The sequence below is a fragment of the Hypanus sabinus genome, chromosome 25 (assembly GCF_030144855.1).
Source record: "Hypanus sabinus isolate sHypSab1 chromosome 25, sHypSab1.hap1, whole genome shotgun sequence".
Classification (NCBI taxonomy): Eukaryota; Metazoa; Chordata; class Chondrichthyes; order Myliobatiformes; family Dasyatidae; genus Hypanus; species Hypanus sabinus.
Window position 1 is genome coordinate 18265171 of NC_082730.1, and position 19843 is coordinate 18285013.

At 46.7% G+C, this 19843-nt stretch overlaps 1 protein-coding gene across 7 annotated transcripts in view; it reads right to left on the bottom strand.

Moving 5' to 3' along the window:
• Positions 1-18997, bottom strand: part of lrrn2 (leucine rich repeat neuronal 2) — a 316469-nt gene extending 297472 nt beyond the window's left edge. For all 7 annotated transcript variants that reach the window (XM_059950219.1, XM_059950212.1, XM_059950216.1 and 4 more), the window contains exon 1: positions 18666-18997. The gene's annotated coding sequence lies outside the window, so the exon portion shown is untranslated. The remainder of the gene's footprint in view (positions 1-18665) is intronic.
• Between the last annotated feature and the right edge of the window lie 846 nt (positions 18998-19843).

Below are 19843 nucleotides of genomic sequence, written 5' to 3' on the forward strand. Positions count from 1 at the left end.
GGAGTGTGTGAGAGAGAGGGGAGGGAGTGTGTGAGAGAGAGGGGAGGGAGTGTGGGAGAGAGAGGGGGGAGTGTGGAGGGGGGAGTGGAGAGAGAGGGGGAGTGTGGGAGAGAGAGGGGGGAGTGTGGGAGAGAGGGGGAGGGAGTGTGAGAGAGGGGGGAGGGAGTGTTTGAGAGAGGGGGGAGGGAGTGGAGAAACACCAGAGAGACATTCTGTAATGACCAACAAACCAATTGTTTGGAATCAAATGGCCTTTCCTGATGTCTTAGTGCTGGATGTGTGCTCCAGCCTAACCATTCCCAACATCCTTTTCTCCTGCCAAATTTACAAACTTGCTCTCTGCTCCATTGATAATACAATACTCTGCAAATATCTTAAGACTCTCTAGCTATTTATACATGTGGCCTAAGACTTTTGCGCAATAGTGTCTTAGAGGGAATACAACCATTGCGAAGCCCAATATAAGTCCAAAACTACAGTGCACAGATACCAGAGGGAGAAATTAGCAGGGATCCGAAGAGAAAGATTGAGCTTTTCTCTTTGGAGAGGAAGAAGATGAGAGTTGACTTGGTAAAAGTGTACAAGATGATAATGGGCATTAACAGCCAGTGCCTTATTCCTTTGGAGTCAGTGGGTAATATGAAAGGGCATAATCTTGATGTGATTAGAGGAAAGAATAGTGTGTGATATTAGAAGTGTGTGGAACACACTGCCAGAGGTGGTGGCAGAGCCAGATACATCAGACAGTATAAGACTCTTGATAAGTACACGGATGAACGAAAAATGGAAGACTGTGTGGGAGGGTAGTGTTAGATTAATCTTGGAGTAGGTGATAAAGCTGGCATGACATTGTGGGATTCAAACCTGTACCGAGCTGTACTACTCTGTATTCTGTGTAACTTCTTACATAGAGAGGTTTGAGAGCTGTTGGATGAAGAGGTCAAGGCCAGTACTATTGCAACAGTTAAGAGGCATTTGAATAAGTACATGAGGGAAAGGGCTTGGTGAATTACGGGTCGAACGCAGGAAATTGGAGTAGCAGGGAGGATGGTGTGGACCAAAGGCTTGTTGCATGCTCTACTACTCCACTCTACTCTACCACAGCCTTTAACCATGAATAACTTGCTGGTAAGGTACTGTGTAGGAGGTTTCAGAATAAACACAGTCACTGAGATCTGGGAATCCTGTACTTGCAGACGCCTAGCAGCCTGCGTGTGAGATACAGACCGAACTGAAGGCTTTTTACAAGCTGTCACAAACAACACCTGCCTGACCAGAACAACAGGCAGAGTGCTAATGTCACCTATGCATTGTTTTAATTAACGCTGAGGGTGACTGAGATTAACTTGCAGTTTGCGAGGCTGCCTGTGCAGTTAAGCAAATGTGCAAACAGCCACTCCCACGCATAGCAAAGCAGTAACAAACATCTGCACTCCAGTCAGCACAGACACAGAGATGTAGACATACAAATCAATGCACAATTACATTTTCCATTCACTGCATAATGACCTTGGAAATGGGAGCCAAAGTGTTACATTACTAAATGCCATCATTCCCACTCAAACACTCCAAAGCCACATTATTTCCGTTCGAATTTTTTCTGAAAGCACACTTTCAGGCTCTGTGACTACCACAAAGAAAGAGGACTTTTGTAAATATATAGAACCTTTGACTGTGTCCGTATCTCTCTTAGTTCCTGTTATGGTCCGGTCCGGAGCCCGCATTCCGGGTCTTGATTGGGTCCGTGGACTCCAGACTCTGGGTCTTGTAGATGTCCCTCCTGTCACCCTTAAGCCAAATAAGATCATCTTGGCTTAAGAAAGTGCACCTGTTGCCTATCAGCTGGCAGGTGGCTCTGGGACCGAGCCTAGTTGGGGGGGTTGTCCTGCTTTGAACCTGTTTTGTCCTGTATGAGCTGGTTTGCCATGTTCTGAGGTGTTTCATCTGATTGGCTCTGTTTTTTCTGGTCGTTCCGGCTTGGAGGGCCCACGGCTTCATCCTCAAGTTCTGTGAGTCAGCCTTGGAGTTACCCTGGACCAAGTTCCCTTCCGATCCCTTGCCTCTGTCAGGTAGCAGGCTGTACTGCTGTTGCCTAGTGGGTGGGACTCTGTCCTCTTCCTACCCTTCACCTCTGATGGGTTGTGCCCACTACCTGCCCAGGTGTCCTGTGTCTTGCCTGGGCCTTTATGTTCCCGCCTGGGAGGCGGCCCTGCCCCAGAGTATGTGGCCCACCCTGAGGTCTCTGCCCCTTCCTACCCCTTGCTCCCTATGGTTGTGCCCGCACCTGCCCAGGTGTTCTGTGTCTTGCCTGGCCTCCGTGTTCCTGCCTGGGAGGTGGCCCTGTCCAGGAGTTATGCGGCCCGCCCAGGGAGCTCTCCTGCCTAGCCACGGACTCTGGGATCCAGCCCAGCCACGAACTCTCTCTGAACCCCAGGATTACCTAGCATGTCCCATCTCTTTCGCACCACCCTGGTCTTCCCATCTGGTTCTATCCTTTAGTTATTCCTGTCCTGCCCCTAGTACTTCAGTCCTGCACTTGGGTCCAGTCTCCTGTCCCCTTGTGACAGTTCCATGCAGTCAATAAGTACTTTTCATTTGAAGTCAACCTAGTTTACTGATGTAACTGAGTGATGCATATTCTCCAGGAAAACTATCCTTCATCAGTTAAGAAGCAAACATGAGGAAATTCTGCAGATGCTGGAAATTCAAGCAACACACAAAGTGCTGGTGGAATGCAGCAGGCCAGGCAGCGTCTATAGGGAGAAGAACTGACACCTATGCTCTGTCCACCAGAGAAAGCAGGATCTCCCAGTGGCCACACATTTTAATTCCACGTCCCATTCCCATTCTGATATGTCTATCCACAGCCTCCTCTACTGTCAAGATGAAGTCACACTCAGGTTGGAGGAACAACACCTTATATAACGTCTGGGTGGCCTCCAACCTGATGGCATGAACATTGATTTCTCTAACTTTGGCAATTGCCCCTTCTCCCCTTCTTATCCCATCCCTGACAATATTTAGTTGTTTGTTTTTTTTCCTCTCTCTTTCTGCCCATCACTGTGCCTGTTCTCCATTCCCCTCTGGTGCTCCCCTCCCCCTTTCTTTCTCCCTAGGCCTCCCGTCCCATGATCCTTTCCCTTCTCCTGCTCTGTATCCCTTCTGCCAATCACCTTTCTGGCTCTCAGTTTCACCCCACCCCCTCTGATCTTCTCCTATCATTTTGTATTTTTCCCCTCCCACTTTCAAATCTCTTACTAGTTTTCCTTTCAGTTAGTCCTGATGAAGGGTCTCGGTCCGAAACGTCGACAGTACTTCTTCCTATAGATGCTGCCTGGCCTGCTGCGTTCCACCAGCATTTTGTGTGTGTTGCTTCAAAAGTTATGAACTCCCTGGATTTTTGACTGAAATTGCACCATGGGACCTTTTTCAAAGTTCAAAAGCCTGAAATAAAATTTATTATCGGAGTACATATATGTCACCATATACAACCCTAAGATTCTTTTCCTTCTGGGCATAATTGGCAAATAGTGACTGTATACAGGATCAATGAAAGAGCAAGTGCATAGGAGATAGCAAACTATGCAAACATTAATAAAAAGCAATAAATAACGACAGCATGAAATAACAAGATAAAGAGTCCTTAAAGTGAGATCATTAGTTCTGGGAACATCTCAAGAGGTGAGTGTAGTTGTCCCCTTTTGTTCAGGAGCCTTATCGTTGAGGAGTAGTAACTGTTCTTAAACGTGGTAATGCGAGTCCTGAAGCTCCTGTATCTTATACCGAATGGCAGTAGCAAGAAAAGAGTATGGCTTGGGTGATGAGGGTCTTTGATGATGGATGCTGCTTTCATATAACTGTGTTTCATGTAGAGGAGCTCAATGGTTGGGCGGACTTTACTCGTACTGGGCCAAATCCACTATCTTTTGTAGGAATTTAATTCCATTAATGATTTAGATGAAGGAAGTAAAAGTAACATTAGCAAATTTGCAGATGACACAAAGCTGGGTGGCAGTGTGAAATATGAGGAGGATGTTAGGAGAATGCAGGGTGACTTGGACGGGTTGGGTGAGTGGGCAGATGCAGTTTAATGTGGATAAATGTGAGGTTATTCACTTTGGTGGCAAGAACACGAAGGCAGATTACTATCTGAATGGTGTCAAGTTAGGAAAAGGGGAAGTACAGTGAGATCTAGGTGTCCTTGTTCATCAGTCACTGAAAGTAAGCATGCAGCTACAGCAGGCAGTGAAGAAAGCTAATGGCATGTTGGCCTTCATAACAAGGGGAGTTGAGTATAGCAGCAAATAGGACCTTCTATAGTTGTACAGGGCCCTGGTGAGACCACACCTGGAGTATTGTGTTCAGTTTTGGTCTCCAAATTTGAGGACGGACATTCTTGCTACTGAGGGAGTGCAGCATAGGTTCACAAGGTTAATTCCCAGGATGGCGGGACTGTCATATGTTGAAAGTTTGGAGAGACTGGGCTTGTATACACTGGAATTTAAAGGATGAAAGGGGATCTGATTGAAACATATAAGATTATTAAGGGATTGGACATGCTAGAGGCAGGAAACATGTTGGGGGAGTCCAGAGGCCACAGTTTCAAAATAAGGGGTAGGCCATTTAGAATGGAGTTGAGGAAAAACGTTTTCACGCAGAGAGTTGTGGATCTATGGAATGCTCTGCTTCAGAAGGCAGTGGAGACCAATTCTCTGGCTGCTTGCAAGAAAGAGTTAGGTAGTGCTCTTAAAGATAGCGGAGTCAAGGGATATGGGGAGAGGGCAGGAACAGGGTACTGATTGTGGATGATCAGCCATGATCACATTGAATGGCGGTGCTGGCTCGAAGAGCCAAATGGCCTACACCTGCACCTATTGTCTATTGTCTATTGAATTTCTGCTCAAAGGCATTGGTGTTCCCATGCCAGGTCATAATTCAGCCAGTCAATACACTTCTCACTACACATCTTTAGAAGTTTATCAATGCTTTTGATGAAAACTAAATCTCCAGAGATTCCCAAGGAAGTAGAGGTGTTGTTGTGCTTTTTTTGCTATTACATTTATATGATGGGTCCAGGACAGGTCCTCCGAGATAGTGAAACTCAGGAATTTAAAGTTAATGACCTCTCTACCTCAGATCTTCTGATGAGTACTGGCTCATGGACCACTGGTTTCCCTCTCCTGAAGTCTACAATCAGTTGCTCGGTCTTGCTGACGTTGAGAGAGAGATTTAGTCTGTGTGCAAAAGTGGATGGGAACAATAGCCCCTTGATCAAAAGGCAGCATTTTTGGTGGTCATTTGAACGTACCCTGTGGCAGATTAATCTATCTGGATACTGAACTCTACTTATTCTTCCACTCATTCCTGCTCCAGGAACCTGTGAATGAGTAATAAATACGAGTATGAATAATAATATTTTTTCTACTTGCATAGTTTGTCTACTTTTACACATTGGTGGTTTGCCAGTCTGAGTAGTTTTTTTTAATTGATTCTATTGTATGTCTGTGTTGTACTGTGAATGACTGTAAGAAAATGAATCTCAAGGTGATATCTACATACTTTGATGATAAATTTACTTTTGAGAATGATGGGTTACCCATACTGGTAAGATCTTGGGGGATTGTGGTGCAGTCACGCTGCTACACTCCCTGCTGCCTCTGGAAATCAGTCAATACCATCAAGGTTCCTTCCCACACCAGACATATTGCTATATTTCTTCACTATTCTTGGTTGGTGCGGCTGTAACGAAACCCAATTTCCCCTCGGGGATCAATAAAGTATGTCTGTCTGTCATTCTCTCCGCCACCCCCCCCCCCTTTCCATCAATTATCAGATACAAAAATCTGAAATCACATATCACATACCAACAGGCTTGAGGGCAGCTTCTACCTTGCTGTTCTAAGACTCTTAAACAGGACACTTGTACTTTAAAGACAGTTTCCTTGTCTCCCAGTCTACCTTGTCACAGCCCTTGCACTTTATTTGGATACCTGCACTGCACATTTTCTGCAACATATTATGCATGTTTTCGCTTTTGTATGACCTCATTGTATTTATGTAGGGAATGATCTGTTTGGATGTCCTGCAAACAGAATTTTTTTTCAACTGTATCTCAGTACTCCCCACAATAATAAATGAGATACCAAGTTAACGAGAAGATCCTTCCATTCTCCTAGAATGGTCATGGTGCACTATTAGGAGAGTTATCAATCTAGCTCAGAGTAACTTGTGTCCTTAAAACAATGTCAACCAACTGTCTACATGACCCAATAGAAAATCCCACATTTTCTGTAGATCTTTGCAGGGCACATACTGCTTGCTGCATTTCCCATGTTACACTAGAGATTGGGGAGAATTTGGACAAACGACGTGGCAGATTACAACATCGAAACAGCGTGTTACTGGTCTCCCCTCATTGTGGCAGGAGTGATATATCTCTTTCTCCCTCCCTTGTTAATGAGAGAGACAGCCTGTCTGAGATGTCGAGGTTGGGATGGGCAATAGTTTTTAATGTACTCTGGTGCTTTGCGATGGCTTGCATGGTGGCTGGTGGTGGAGGGGGGGCTGATGTTTTTGCTGGAGCAAGTGGGAGGACAGTGATCCTTTTGCTGCTGGTTGCACATGGGAGAGAGGAGGGGGCCTTTGGAGTTCTAATGATCCCTGTCATTCATTCTTTGGGTATTTTTTTCTCTGCTTTGTAGATGTCTCTGAGAAATAAGAATTTCAGGTTGTATACTGTATACATTCTCTGATATTAAATTGAACCATTAAAAAACGAACACTTGACTGATGACAGCAATTTTAGAAAAAACTGAGAAAATGATAGGTCCTTAAATAAATGCAAGCCTTTCTCTAACTTACCTAAAAGAGGTGGGTGCCTGGGATCAAGAGTGCATGGAGGGTTTAACAATGAAACAACAAGTACTTTTTTGCTATGATTCCATCTACAGTGGAGAAGCTTGCAATGGATGGTAGGGCTGCTGTCCAGAGAAAGAAAACTAGCTGCTGTACTCCTTGGGCTAGGTAGGAAAGCTATTAATATTCAAAAGGGAGAAAATGAAATTTTAACTTATATGGTTTTTGTATCTTGGCACTTTACACCATAAATGTACTTTTGAAGTTTAGCTGCTGTGAATTATAATATAGGAGAGGCAGTACTCAATTACACCTAGGAAACTCCTATAAACAGTAATGAAATAATGACCAGCTAAGTACACTCAAAGGCCACTTTATTAGGTACCTCCTGTATCTAATAAAGTGGCCATTGAGTATATGTTCATAGTCTTCTGCTGCTGTAGCCCATCCATCCATTTCAAAGATTTGATGTGATACGCATTCATAGATGCCTTTCTGCACCACTGCTGTTCTATGTAGTTATTTGAAATATTGTCACCTTCCTGTCAGCTTGAACCAGTCTGGTCATTCTCCTCTTACTTAATCTCACCAACAAGGCACTTTCAGTAGATTTTCTTTTATTTTTCACACCATTCCTTGTAAACTCTATAGACTGTTGTGTGTGAAAATCCCAGGAGGTCACCTGTTTTGTGGATACTCAAAACACCCTGTCTGACACCAACAATCATTCCACGGTCAAAGACACTTAGATCACATTTCTTCCCCCATTCTGATGTTTGGGCCAAACAACAACTGAATCTTTGACCACATCTGCATGCTTTTATTCATTGAGTTGCTGCCACATGATTGGCTGATTAGATAATTGGAAGTGGTCAATGAGTGCCTGCTTTTAGTTACGTGGGATGAGCGATAATATTGCTGGGATATCTGCAGAATCTCTTTGTATTTTTTTTTGTGCATTAGGTTTCAGTAGCAAAGCCCCAGAAAGCACCAGATCTCCCTCTGCAATTTATATCTTCTGCATGGAATCTTTCAAAATGAAACACGTTGCTGCTTGTCTCGACAATGCTGACATCAGTTGTAGCTGACACCCCTTGTGTCCAGCATTTTATAATGGTAAATGCATCCTCTCTGTGGTAGCACTCTCACATCTGAATCAGAAGGTTATAGATTCAACTCCCACTCAAGACACTTAAGCATGGAATCTAGCTGAGCAGCCGTCTCCTGGGAGCTGCAGTGCCAAGGCCTCTTTTAACCTCTCAAGAAATCAATCAGAGATCTTTCCAAGGCCTCACGACAAGTTAAATGTTGCTGATATATATATTTTTTTTTACATTATGGGTCATATCTCATGCACCACACCATGACCTTCTGACATACATCTCCTCGCTGCTTAAGACTTGCTATTCCTGTGATATCTCACATTCCTGTACTAACCAGGAGTCAGCTTACTTCGCCTTTGATATTAAGCAGGATCGGACTTTGCAGGCTACTAGAAACAGGCAATCCCTGTTCAGGGAGGAAACATCATATCCTACAGCTTGGTTCTGAAGGGATGCCCAGTTCTCCCTGGTTTCCAGTCAGTATTTGTCCCACAGTCATCAATGCTAGAACAGCTTCGGCAAGATGGTGCTGATGGTTAGCAATGGCCTTGCAATGCATAGCAGTCCGATGGACATATTGGACCTCTGGCTGCATCTCTAAACTCAACACTGGTTCCAGACCTTTGGGTCCTCCAAATGAAGCAGAATGCTTTCCTTTCTCAACAGATTTCTGAAGAGTCCATGAACACTACATCACTATTTCTCCTTATTTATTTTTTTATATTTTTTATCATAACTTATAGTAATTTTTATGCTGTAGTGATGTGCTACACACAGCGCTGAAATAACGACACGCAGTCGGTAAATCGTTTCGAGACTAGTGTATTCTAACTTTGTGGCGCTGGCATTTAATCCCTAGCGCCCGCCCTCTCCAGGCAGAAATTACGTCAGTGTTTCATTACCAAAGTCTCCCCCGCACGCTGGCTATTTATGAGCCGGTTCGCCTGCGCAGAAAGTGGGTCACCACATAACCCCCCCCCCACCAGAACCAGTGATATACCCCCCCCCCCCCCCCAATGTCCACAATCTGGATCAGCCTCTGTTTGGGAGGTCTGCCTCTGCACCACGGTGCCTGAACCTCGACCGGCTGCGCCAAGTCTACATGGGCTGCTTTGAGTCGGTCCACCGTGAAAACCTCCTCTTTCCCCCCCAATGTCCAGAACGTACGTGGACCCGTTGTTGTTGATCACTTTGAATGTCCCCTCGTACGGCTGCTGTAGCAGTGCCCAGTGTCCGCCCCTTCGTACAAAAACACAAACTTACAGTTTTGCAGGTCTTAGGGTACATGGGTCGGGGTCCGTCCATGCTGTGAAGTCGGCACGGGGGCCAGGTTGCCGAGCCTCTTGCGTAGTCTGTCCAGGACTGCTGCGGGTTCTTCCTCTTGCCCCCTTGGGGCTGGAATGAACTCTCCTGGGACAGCCAGGGGTGCACCATACACCAACTCGGCCGACGAGACGTGCAGATCCTCTTTGGGCGCTGTGCGAATTCCAAGGGACCCAGGGAAGCTTGTCCACCCAGTTAGGTCCGCTCAGGTGGGCAATGAGAGCCGACTTCAAGTGACGGTGGAAGCGTTCCACTAGTCCATTTGACTGTGGGTGGTAGGTAGTACTGTGGTGTAGCTGCGTTCCCAACAGGCTGGCCACAGCTGACCACAGGCTGGAGGTGAACTGGGCGCCTCTGTCAGAGGTAATGTGGGCCGGTACCCCAAAGCGTGCTACCCAGGTTGTAATCAGTGCTCGGGCTCAGGAATCGGCAGATATGTTGGTGAGTGGGACCACCTGTGGCCACCTCGTGAACTGGTCTACCATAGTTAGGAGGTACCGCGCTCCTCAGAACACTGGTAGGGGGCCCACGACATCCACATGAATGTGGTCAAACCTCCAGTGGGTGGGTTCGAACTGCTGTGGCGGGGCTTTAGTGTGCTGCTGCACCTTGGCTGTTTGGCACTGCGCGCACGTTCTGGCCCATTCACTGACCTGCTTACGAAGTCTGTGCCACGCAAACTTGCTGGAGACCAGCTGGACGGTTGTCCTGATAGCTGGGTGCGCCAAACTGTGTATGGAGTCGAAAACTTGCTGCCTGCAAACTGCTGGGACGATGGGGCGAGGTTGGCCGGTAGCCACATCGCACAGGAGGGTCCTCTCACCTGGGCCTACAAGAAAGTCCTGCAGCTGCAAACCCGAGACTGCGGTCCTGTAGCTGGGCATCTCATCGTCTGCCTGCTGCGCCTCCGCCAGTACTGCATATTCCACTCCCAGGGGCAGGGCCCTGACAGCTGGTCTGGAGGGTGCATCCGCCATGTCGTTGTCCTTTCCTGAGACATGCTGGATGTCCGTTGTGTACTCGGAGATGTAGGACAGATGTCGCTGCTGGCAAGCCAACCAGGGATCAGACACCTTCGTGAACATGAAGGTCAATAGTTTGAGGTCCATGAACGCGGTGAACGGCCTGCCTTCTAAGAAGTACCTGAAATGCCGGATTGCCAGATACAGTGCCAACAGCTCCCGGTCGAAAGCACTGTACTTGAGTTCCGGTGGTCGTAGGAGCTTGCTGAAGAATGCCAAGGGGTGCCAGCACCCCTCGATGAGCTGCTCCAGCACCCCACCGACTGCTGTGTCGGATGCGTCCACCGTGAGTGCAGTCAAACGTCCGTTCTCGGGTGCAACAGCATCGAGGCATCTGCCAAGGCTTCCTTGGCTTTAACAAAAACGCAGCCTCCTCGTCCCAAGTAATGTCCTCGCCTTTACCCGACATTAGGGTGTACAAAGGGCGCATGATACGGGCTGCTGAGGGGAGGAAACGGTGGTAGAAGTTCACCATACCAACGAACTCCCGTAGGCCTTTGACTGTGTTGGGCCGGGCAAAGTGGCAGATCGCGTCTGCCTTGGCAGGCAGAGGTGTTGCCCTGTCTTTGGTAATCCTGTGGCCCAGGAAGTCGATGGTATCGAGACCGAACTGGCATTTGGCCAGGTTGATCGTGAGGCCGAAATCACTCAGGCAGGAGTAGAGCTGGCGGAGGTTGTACAGATGCTCCTGATGACTACTGCTGGCTATAAGGATGTCGTCCAAATAGATGAACTCAAAGTCCAGGTCACGTCCCATTGCATCCATTAGCTGCTGGAACGTCTGTGTGGCATTCTTTATGCCGAACGGCATTCAGAGGAACTCGAACAGGCCAAACGGGGTGATAAGTGCCGTTTTGGGGATGACTTCAGGGTGCACCGAGATTTGATGGTATCCCCGGACGAGGTCTACTTTGGAAAATATTCTTGCCCCGTGCAGGTTTGCTGCAAAGTCCTGTATGTGCGGCACAGGGTAGCGGTCTGGAGTTGCAGCCTCATTCAGTCTGCGGTAGTCGCCACATGGTCTCCAACCCCCAGCTGTTTTGGGCACCATGTGCAGGGGGGAGGCCCATGGGCAGTCGGACCTCCATACGATCCCCAATTCCTCCATCCTCTTGAATTCCTCCTTTGCCAGGTGGAGTTTTTCCCGGGGGAGCCTTCGTGCGCGGGCGTAGAGGGGTGTCCCTGGGATGGGATGTGGTGATGTACCCAGTGTCTGGGCATGGCTGCCATGAACTGCGGTGCCAGAATCGATGGAAAGTCTGCCAGGATTCTGGTGAATTTGTTGTCCGGCAGCGTGAAGGAGTCCAGGTGTGGGGTCGGCAACTTGGCTTCACCCAGGGAGAACGTCTGGAAAGTCTTGGCATGTACCAGTCATTTCCCTTGCAAGTCGACCAGCAGGCTGTGAGCTTGAAAGAAGTCCACCCCCAGGAGTGGTTGGGCCACCGCAGCCAGTGTGAAGTCCCACGTGAACCGGCTGGTGCCGAACTGCAGCTGCACTGTGCGGGTGCCATAGGTCCGTATCGTGCTGCTGTTTGCGGCCCACAAGGTGGGTCCTGGCTTCCTGTTGTGGGTGTCATACCCCGTCAGGGGCAAGACGCTGATTTCCGCTCTGGTGTCAACCAAGAAGCAGCGTCCCGACTGTTTGTCCCAGACGTACAAGAGGCTGTCCTGGTGGCCAGCCGCCATAGTCATTAGTGGCAGCTGGCCCTGGCCCTTGACAACGGGTGACAACGGCGGGCTTTTGTGCCCCACTGCTGGTGGTAGAAACACCACTGTTCACTGGCCTCCTCACCCCTGCCTCTGTGTTGTGTGCGCCCCCCTGCCAGGCCTGATCTGGTCCACGGTTGGGTGCGTGGCCTGGTAATCCTACCGACGGACGTCACGCTCTCCCTCTTGGCTTTCCACAGCACGTCTGCCCGGGCCACCACCTTCCGGGGGGGTCACTGAAATCTGCGTCGGCCAGCAGCAGATGTATGTCCTCGGGGAGTTGCTCCAGGAACGCTTGCTCGAACATGAGGCAGGGCTTGTGTCCGTTAGCCAGGGCCAGCATCTCGTTCATCAATGCTGATGGCAGTCTATCTCCCAAACCGTCCAGGTGAAGCAGGCAGGCACCCCGCTCACACCGTGAGGCCAAAGGTCTCAATGAGCAGCGCTTTGAATGCTTCATATTTGCCTTCTTCCAGGGGCGACTGTATGAAATCCGCAACCTGGGCGGCCATCTCCTGGTCAAGGGCACTCACCACGTGATAGTAACGCGTGAAATCAGAAGATATCTGCCGAATCTGGAACTGGGCTTCTGCTTGGCTAAACCACACGCGTGGTCACAGCATTCAGAAAGTTGGCAGTTTTAGCAAAACTGTGTGAACAGATGAAGAGTCGGTCATCTTTGGTCCAAATCCTGTTTGGACTGTCAGGGTCACCAATGTAGCAATGTGCTACACACAGCACTGAAATAACAATACGCAATCGGTAAATCATTTTGAGACTAGTTTATTCAAACTTCGCGGCGCTGATATTTAATCCCTAGCGCCTGCCCTCTCCGGGTGGAAATGATGTCAGAGGTGCATTACCAAAGTCACCCCCCGCGCGCTGGCTATTTGTGAGCCGGTTCGCCTGCACAGAAAGTGGGTCAACACAATGTATTACATTATACTGCTGCTGCAAAACAACTAATTTGACAAAGTTAGCCAGTAATAATAAATTGGTTCTAGTTCAAACTTCTAAGTAAATTTATTGCCAAAGTATGTATATGTTGCCATATACTTCCCAGAAAATTATTTTCTTGTGGGCATTCACTATAGGACAAAGAAATAGAACGTATTCCATGAAAATTTACACACAAAGACTGACAAGCAACAGAAGTGCAAAAGAAGACAAAGCAAATACAAAACAAAACAGACAATAATAATAATAATAATAATAATAAATAATTTCACAGAAACAGAAGGGTTCTTTGTGACCATGCAGGACCAGATCACTAACACAAACATTATCAAAAATAATTAATAAAAGACCAACAAATTCAAGATGATAAATGTAGGAAATGCTGCAAAAATAACAGAAACAATCTAACACATTACAGGATCCTGTAGCAGTTTAACTCAATCTGATTACTTACACAGGCACAATCAAGTGGCAAATATCATTCATCAGAATCTTACTTTTAAATACAAACTCATAAATGAAATTATTCCTTCCTGTAAATATAATCCTGATCTAGTTTTAGAGTCAGACTACCACAAATCATATTATGACTGATCAGTTATTACAGATAGGACAATCCATAATAACTGTCCGGATATAATAATACAGGATAAACAAGCACAAACAGCTTATTTCATAGATACAGCTATTCCAAACACACATAACATATAGAAATTAATAAGAGAAAAACACCAGAAATATGCTGAATTAAAAGAGGAAATTGAAAGACTATGGAACATGAACAGGGTATACATTGTCCCGACAGTAATATCTATGACTGCTATCATCCCAAAGGCACTACACAACAACATTAAATAATTAGGGCTACACAGCACGATCCATGTAAATCTTCAGAAAGCCACATTACTAAACAGCAGCAGAATACTACGAAAGTTACTAGCAACTGACAAATGAACATGCTTGTCTATGCCCGGACCTCAGGTTTTACCAGCTTGAGCCAAGAAAATAAATAAATGACATTGAGAATATGAGTTGTAGAGTCCTTGAAAGTGAGTTCAGAAGTTGTGAAATTAGTTCAGAGCTGAGGTGCGTGAAGATGTCTATAATTGAGGAGTCTAATGATTGAAGTGCAGTAGCTTCCTAAACCCAGTGGTAAAGGAGCACTCAAGGTCCCTTTGCCTCCTTCCTGGTGGCAGGAACAAGAAGAGAGCTTGGTCTGGATGGATTTCTCCCCACCTTATTTCAATGAATACCAATCATTTTTAATGAATTTGTACGATGATTGTGATTGTTAATCCTTCTTTTTCCAAAAGAATGTTTCTCCTTCTTGTAATTATTTAAAGATGGTTCAACTTTTCCTGGGAGGCTTGGGCATGGCGTTCCCTTGCACTGTGTGAAACTGAGTTGCCACTCACAGAACACTCCATAGACAGCAAGGCCTCGAGGACATTGATAGCGGCACGCTCACAAAAGGCAAGTGTGATCGTGGGGATCTTGTGGGAGGTAAATGCAAAGGGCCAGCTGGATCATCTATAATCTCTTCTTTTATCTGGTCCTATTACAGCTTCTCTTTTTCAATTGGTGGTCAGTTTTCTTGAATTATAGCTGTGGTCCCCTTCATAAGATGTCTATAAAGAATTTCAGCCACCCTGATATTTGTTACCCACAAGTCCTCTTTTCCTTCAATGGTATTGTCTCCTTTGAATGTAATCTACTATTTTTGTAACAACCTCAAATGACATCCATTTTTTCTTATTGTGCAAAGTTCCAGCAATGCAATTATGGGGGTGGTTATTCTTTTTCCTTAATATAGATAAATAAATATGCTAAAACACATCCATACATTAATTTAGGCACACATTCATGCTTCAGAGCATGGGGTCAGAGCAATGCACTTCTATAGATGTGTATTGGGGAGTATATTGACCAGCTGCATCACAGCCTAGTATGGAAACACTAAAGCCCTTGAATGGAAAATTGCATAAAAAGCAGTGGATATGGCCTAGCTCATCATAAACAAAGCCCTCCTAACCACCGAGCATATCCACATGAAACACTGTGGTAGGAGAGCAGCATTGATCATCAGGACACCCGCCACCCAGGATGTGCTCGCTTCTTGTTGCTGCCATCAGGAAAAAGGTCCAGGAGCCTCAGGTCTTGCACCACCACAGTCAGGAACAGTATTACCCCTCAACCATCAGGTTCTTGAACCAAAGGGGATAACTTCACTTAACCAATGGAGTCACTTTCAAGGACTCCTCATCTCATGTTCTCCATGTATGTTGCTTATTTATACTTATTGTTTCTTCTTTTTGCATTTGCACCGTTCTTGTCTTTTGCAGTCTGGTTGAACACCCTGTTTAGGTGGCCTTTCATTCATTCGGTTATAGTTCTTATTCTATAAATTTGTTGTGTATGCACATAAGAAAATGAATCTCAGCATTGTAAATGGTGACATATATGCACTTTGATATTAAAATTTACTTCAGACTTTGAAATATAGAGATTTATCTGTACTTAACCACATCGAGGTATATCTGTGCAACAAGAAGTAATCATGTATTCACACACAGGGACTTGCACCCATTGCCACAAGTACCTAAATGCTAACAGACATGATGAACACTTGCAGATACATCAACTTAGTTTGCAAATCAAAGAATTTGTGCATGCACTGACTGCAACAATATCAGTATGCTTACCAGCAATCACTCAAAGCAAGACGTTAGGGCATACCATAACCTAATATGCCCAGGTAAATGTCTGTGCATACATTCAACAGGTTATCTGGATCCTTACAGAATAATGTTTGCATACACTCAGTGGACATTTTATTAGGTACAGAGGAGAATCCTGTGTGCTCTTCTGCTGCTGTAACCCATCCTCTTTAAGGTTCAATGTGCTGTGCGTTCAGAGAGGCTGTTCTGCCGTGGTTATCTGCATTACTGTCACCTTCCTATCAGCTTGAACCAGTCTGGTCATTCTCCTTTGACTTATCTCATTAACAAGGGCATTTTTGTCTACGGGACAGCCAGTCACTGCATTTATTTTGTTTGTTTTTATACCATCTAGAATCTGTTGTGTGTGAAAATCCCAGGGGATCAGCATTTTGAGATACTCAAACCACCCCATCAGGCACCAACAATCATTCCATGGTCAAAATCACTTAGATCACATTTCTTTCCCCCATTCTGATGTTTAGTCTGAACAGCAACTGAACCATGGTTGCATGCTTTTCTGCATTGTGTTGCTGCCACATGATTGACTGATTAGATACTTGTATCAACGAGCAGACTACAGGTGTAGTTAATAAAGCGGCCAGCATGAGTAGGTGCATTAGAGTAACAACACTATACATAACAAATCATGTAAACATTAATATACAACCATTTGCCAACACTGCAAAGAACTCCTACATCCAGACAACAGCAAACCCGTACTCTAACATTAGTAATTACATCTTAGCACACCATTGCAAGTACCATTTACTAACCTGCAGAATGTACTGCTAAAACAAGTAAACGTGTAGCTGCATTAACACTTTCTGCATAGCTTAACAACCACCAATTACACTAATGCACATTTACTTTATCCAATTCAACAGTGCCCCCCCAACTCAAATACCTCAGCATTGATGCATTTGCCCCCACCTATGTACTAAACCAACATGAAATGACAAATAACATATTCATACTGTTGGAGTCACGCGCTCATTTCCAGTCATACGTTTACTGCATGTACACATGAACCATCCAATGTATATTTGTATACACTGCTCATGGAAATAAGTGATGTAGCAAACTAACGCCCACATACCCATCGTAGACTCATCCATACCACGGATCTCCGCGCTAAAAAGACAGAAGATTCACAAACATACACTAGCATAAATACTGGATAAGCATCTTGCTTACGGCATGATACCACACGGGAGAGCTTTTAGTTCACCGTGTCCATAGTGGCTTTTTTTTTGGAACATTAGTTCTCCAGCCCTCTTTCCCGATGGTGCTACACTTCTCCCCTCTGAATCCTGTCTATGTACCTCCTGAAAGTTTCAACTGCATTCACTTTTGCAGATCAGACGTACACGCCGTTAAATGTAAGATTCTGACACAACTTCATGAAAACGCACAAATATTTACCAACAGGCATGCATACGAACGCACACCTATGTGTGGGTATAGCGGGACGTACTCACACGCCCTTGCATCGACGTACAGGAGTGCGGTTTCCATTCACAAGTACGCAATCAGATTTAACATGAGCACACAAACATAACCCCCGCCCCATCACTCACCCCCCCCCCCACCACACACACACACACACACACAATCTCTCACCCAGAGTGATAAAGGGCTGCAGGAAGTACAGGCACAAGGAGAGGCAGTGACATCTGAACGCCGCCACAGACAGCAACTCATCCAAACACAAGCCTGCGCAAACACCCACACACAATGCATGTGGCCACATACAATCACGCAATTTATCCTGGGATGCGCAGCCAGTCGCACACTGCCAGGGATCTGCAGTCACCCCTCCTGCCCCACTGATCCTGGAAGACATTATCTGCCAGGTCTCGCAGCACACACAGACACATATTCGCCCACAGAGAACTGACACGCCGGCGGGTGCGCGGAAATAACAGGCAACAAATTCGCCAATAGTCAGACCAACCTTGCATTTTAAGAGAAAGACATGCACGCTAATGTTTGCAGATTTTCCCCTCAACCCTTGAGGGCTGGGGCCAGAGCGACATCTCGCCGCGCCCGCTCTCCGTATCTAACTACATTTAAATTCCAGTTTCTCTCTCTCTCTCTCTCACACACACACACACACACACACACACACACACACACACACACACACACACACACACACACACACACACACACACACACACACACACACACACACACACACACACACACACACACACAGTATTAGTGCAGAGCGCCCACACGGGTGCTGGTTCCTCCCACGGCGACCATCTCTGTCACACATTGAATCATGTCACAATTAGAAACTCATTAAATGCAACATCCCCAATTTATCTGAAGGCTGGAGAGAGAAAAAAAAAGACGCGCTCCCGCCGGGCTCCCCATTTCGACTCGTGCACCCAGGCTAAACTGTACATTAACAGTTCAAGGACTGCATGCGGCTACACTGAACGCTTCTAACAAATGGCACCCCCGTAGGGTTAGCAATGTGCAGAAAGTACTGTATGAATAGGGACGCCCGTGACCCGCAGATAGATCCGAAAGGGAGTGAATACGCGCTCATTCTGCTTCGTAACAGAGTATTCCCCACTCTCTCTCCACCTCTGCCTATGCCGAACAGTTTGCGGGTCCCTCAAACCACTTTTGATGATCCCACGCCTTTCTCCTAAAGTCTTGCCAGCTAATTGTGCAGAAGTAAATCAACCCCGAGAGGAAGAACGCACGCACTGCATCCAGAACCGTAGCAAAACCGCTTATTTACTTGTGGAGATGATTACATTCGACCAATCACCCCCCCCCCCCTCCCCGCACCCTTCCCCCACGGAACCAATCGTCCCCAACCCCAAACACGCTCACACACACACACAAACAAACGCTATCCCCTCCCCTCAGGACTTCATTCTCGGCGCACGTTCCACAAAGGGTCCCCCAAGTCGAGAAAGCCCGGCAGCAAGTGCACGTTTGTTTTTGGACGGACTCACTGCAGATCCGGAGATTGGTCCCTGCTGCTCTGAACCGGTTCGTCAGAACCCGAGCTGACGAGGAGCTCTGCCCACATCCATCTCACTGTAGCAGTCCAAGAAGCCGTCACCTTCAGATCAGTGCGCGGCTTTCCCCAACATACCGAGGCATTAGCCTGACCATCCTTCAAAAGAACACGGCGGCTCCACAATTCTTCCTTTGCTCCGCTCCCTGCTGCTGATCTCTCTCTCTCATTCCTCGCTTTTCTCACAGAGCGGAGCAGTCAGAGGAACTGGCTGCTTTCAGCTGTTATATTCCTGTCACCCTTGCCTACACAGTAGTCATCTGTAATAGCAGGCTGTCGGCTGGAGCCTATAGCTTCTCGGAGCAAGCGGCTGTCACGGTGCCCCTCGCCTCTGATTGGCTGAGTGTGCGCCCTACACAGATTGCAATCGAACAGGGCCCGAAGAGTGAGTGAGTGTGTGAGTGTGTGTGTGTGTGGGGGGGGGGGGGGGGGTGAAAGAGAGGGAGGAGAAAGAAGGAATGAGGAAAGGTTGGAGGGAAAGGCAAGACTGGGCGGGAGGAGGTGAGAAAGTGGACACACACACACACACAATGCTGGAGGAACTCAGCAAGTCAATCAGCTTCTATGGAGGGGAATTAACAGTCAACACACACACACACACACACACACACACACATAACCAAATGCTGGAGGGACCCCGCAGGTCAGGCAGCATCTATAGAGTGTTGTAAGTATCTTTCTTTCCGGCCAATAAGAGGTATAACGATTTCGCCCCAGAACGTCGACGGCCTTCCCGTAGATGTTGCCCGACCTGCTGAGTTCATCCAGAATTGCGCGTGTGGGTCTCAAGCTTTCCAGCATGTGCAGAATCTCTTGTGTTTATGATAAAGTGGGGACTCGGAATGAGTGGGACCGAGTGAGTGGGTGGGTGAGAAACGAGGAGGTGGAAGCGTTTGAGTGGAAAGAAAACAGCCGAACTATATAAAGGATGGGAAGAATCGGCATAAGAAAAAGGATGAGAAACATTTAATTAAGATTTTGAATTGGAATAAATCTGTTGGATTTATATTGGAGCTGCATTTAATGAGAGGGTGAAGCTTAGTGGGCAAGTTTGTTACAGGGAGTGTGGTAGGTGTGCGGAATGCGCTGCTGGGGGTAGCAGTGGAAGCAGAT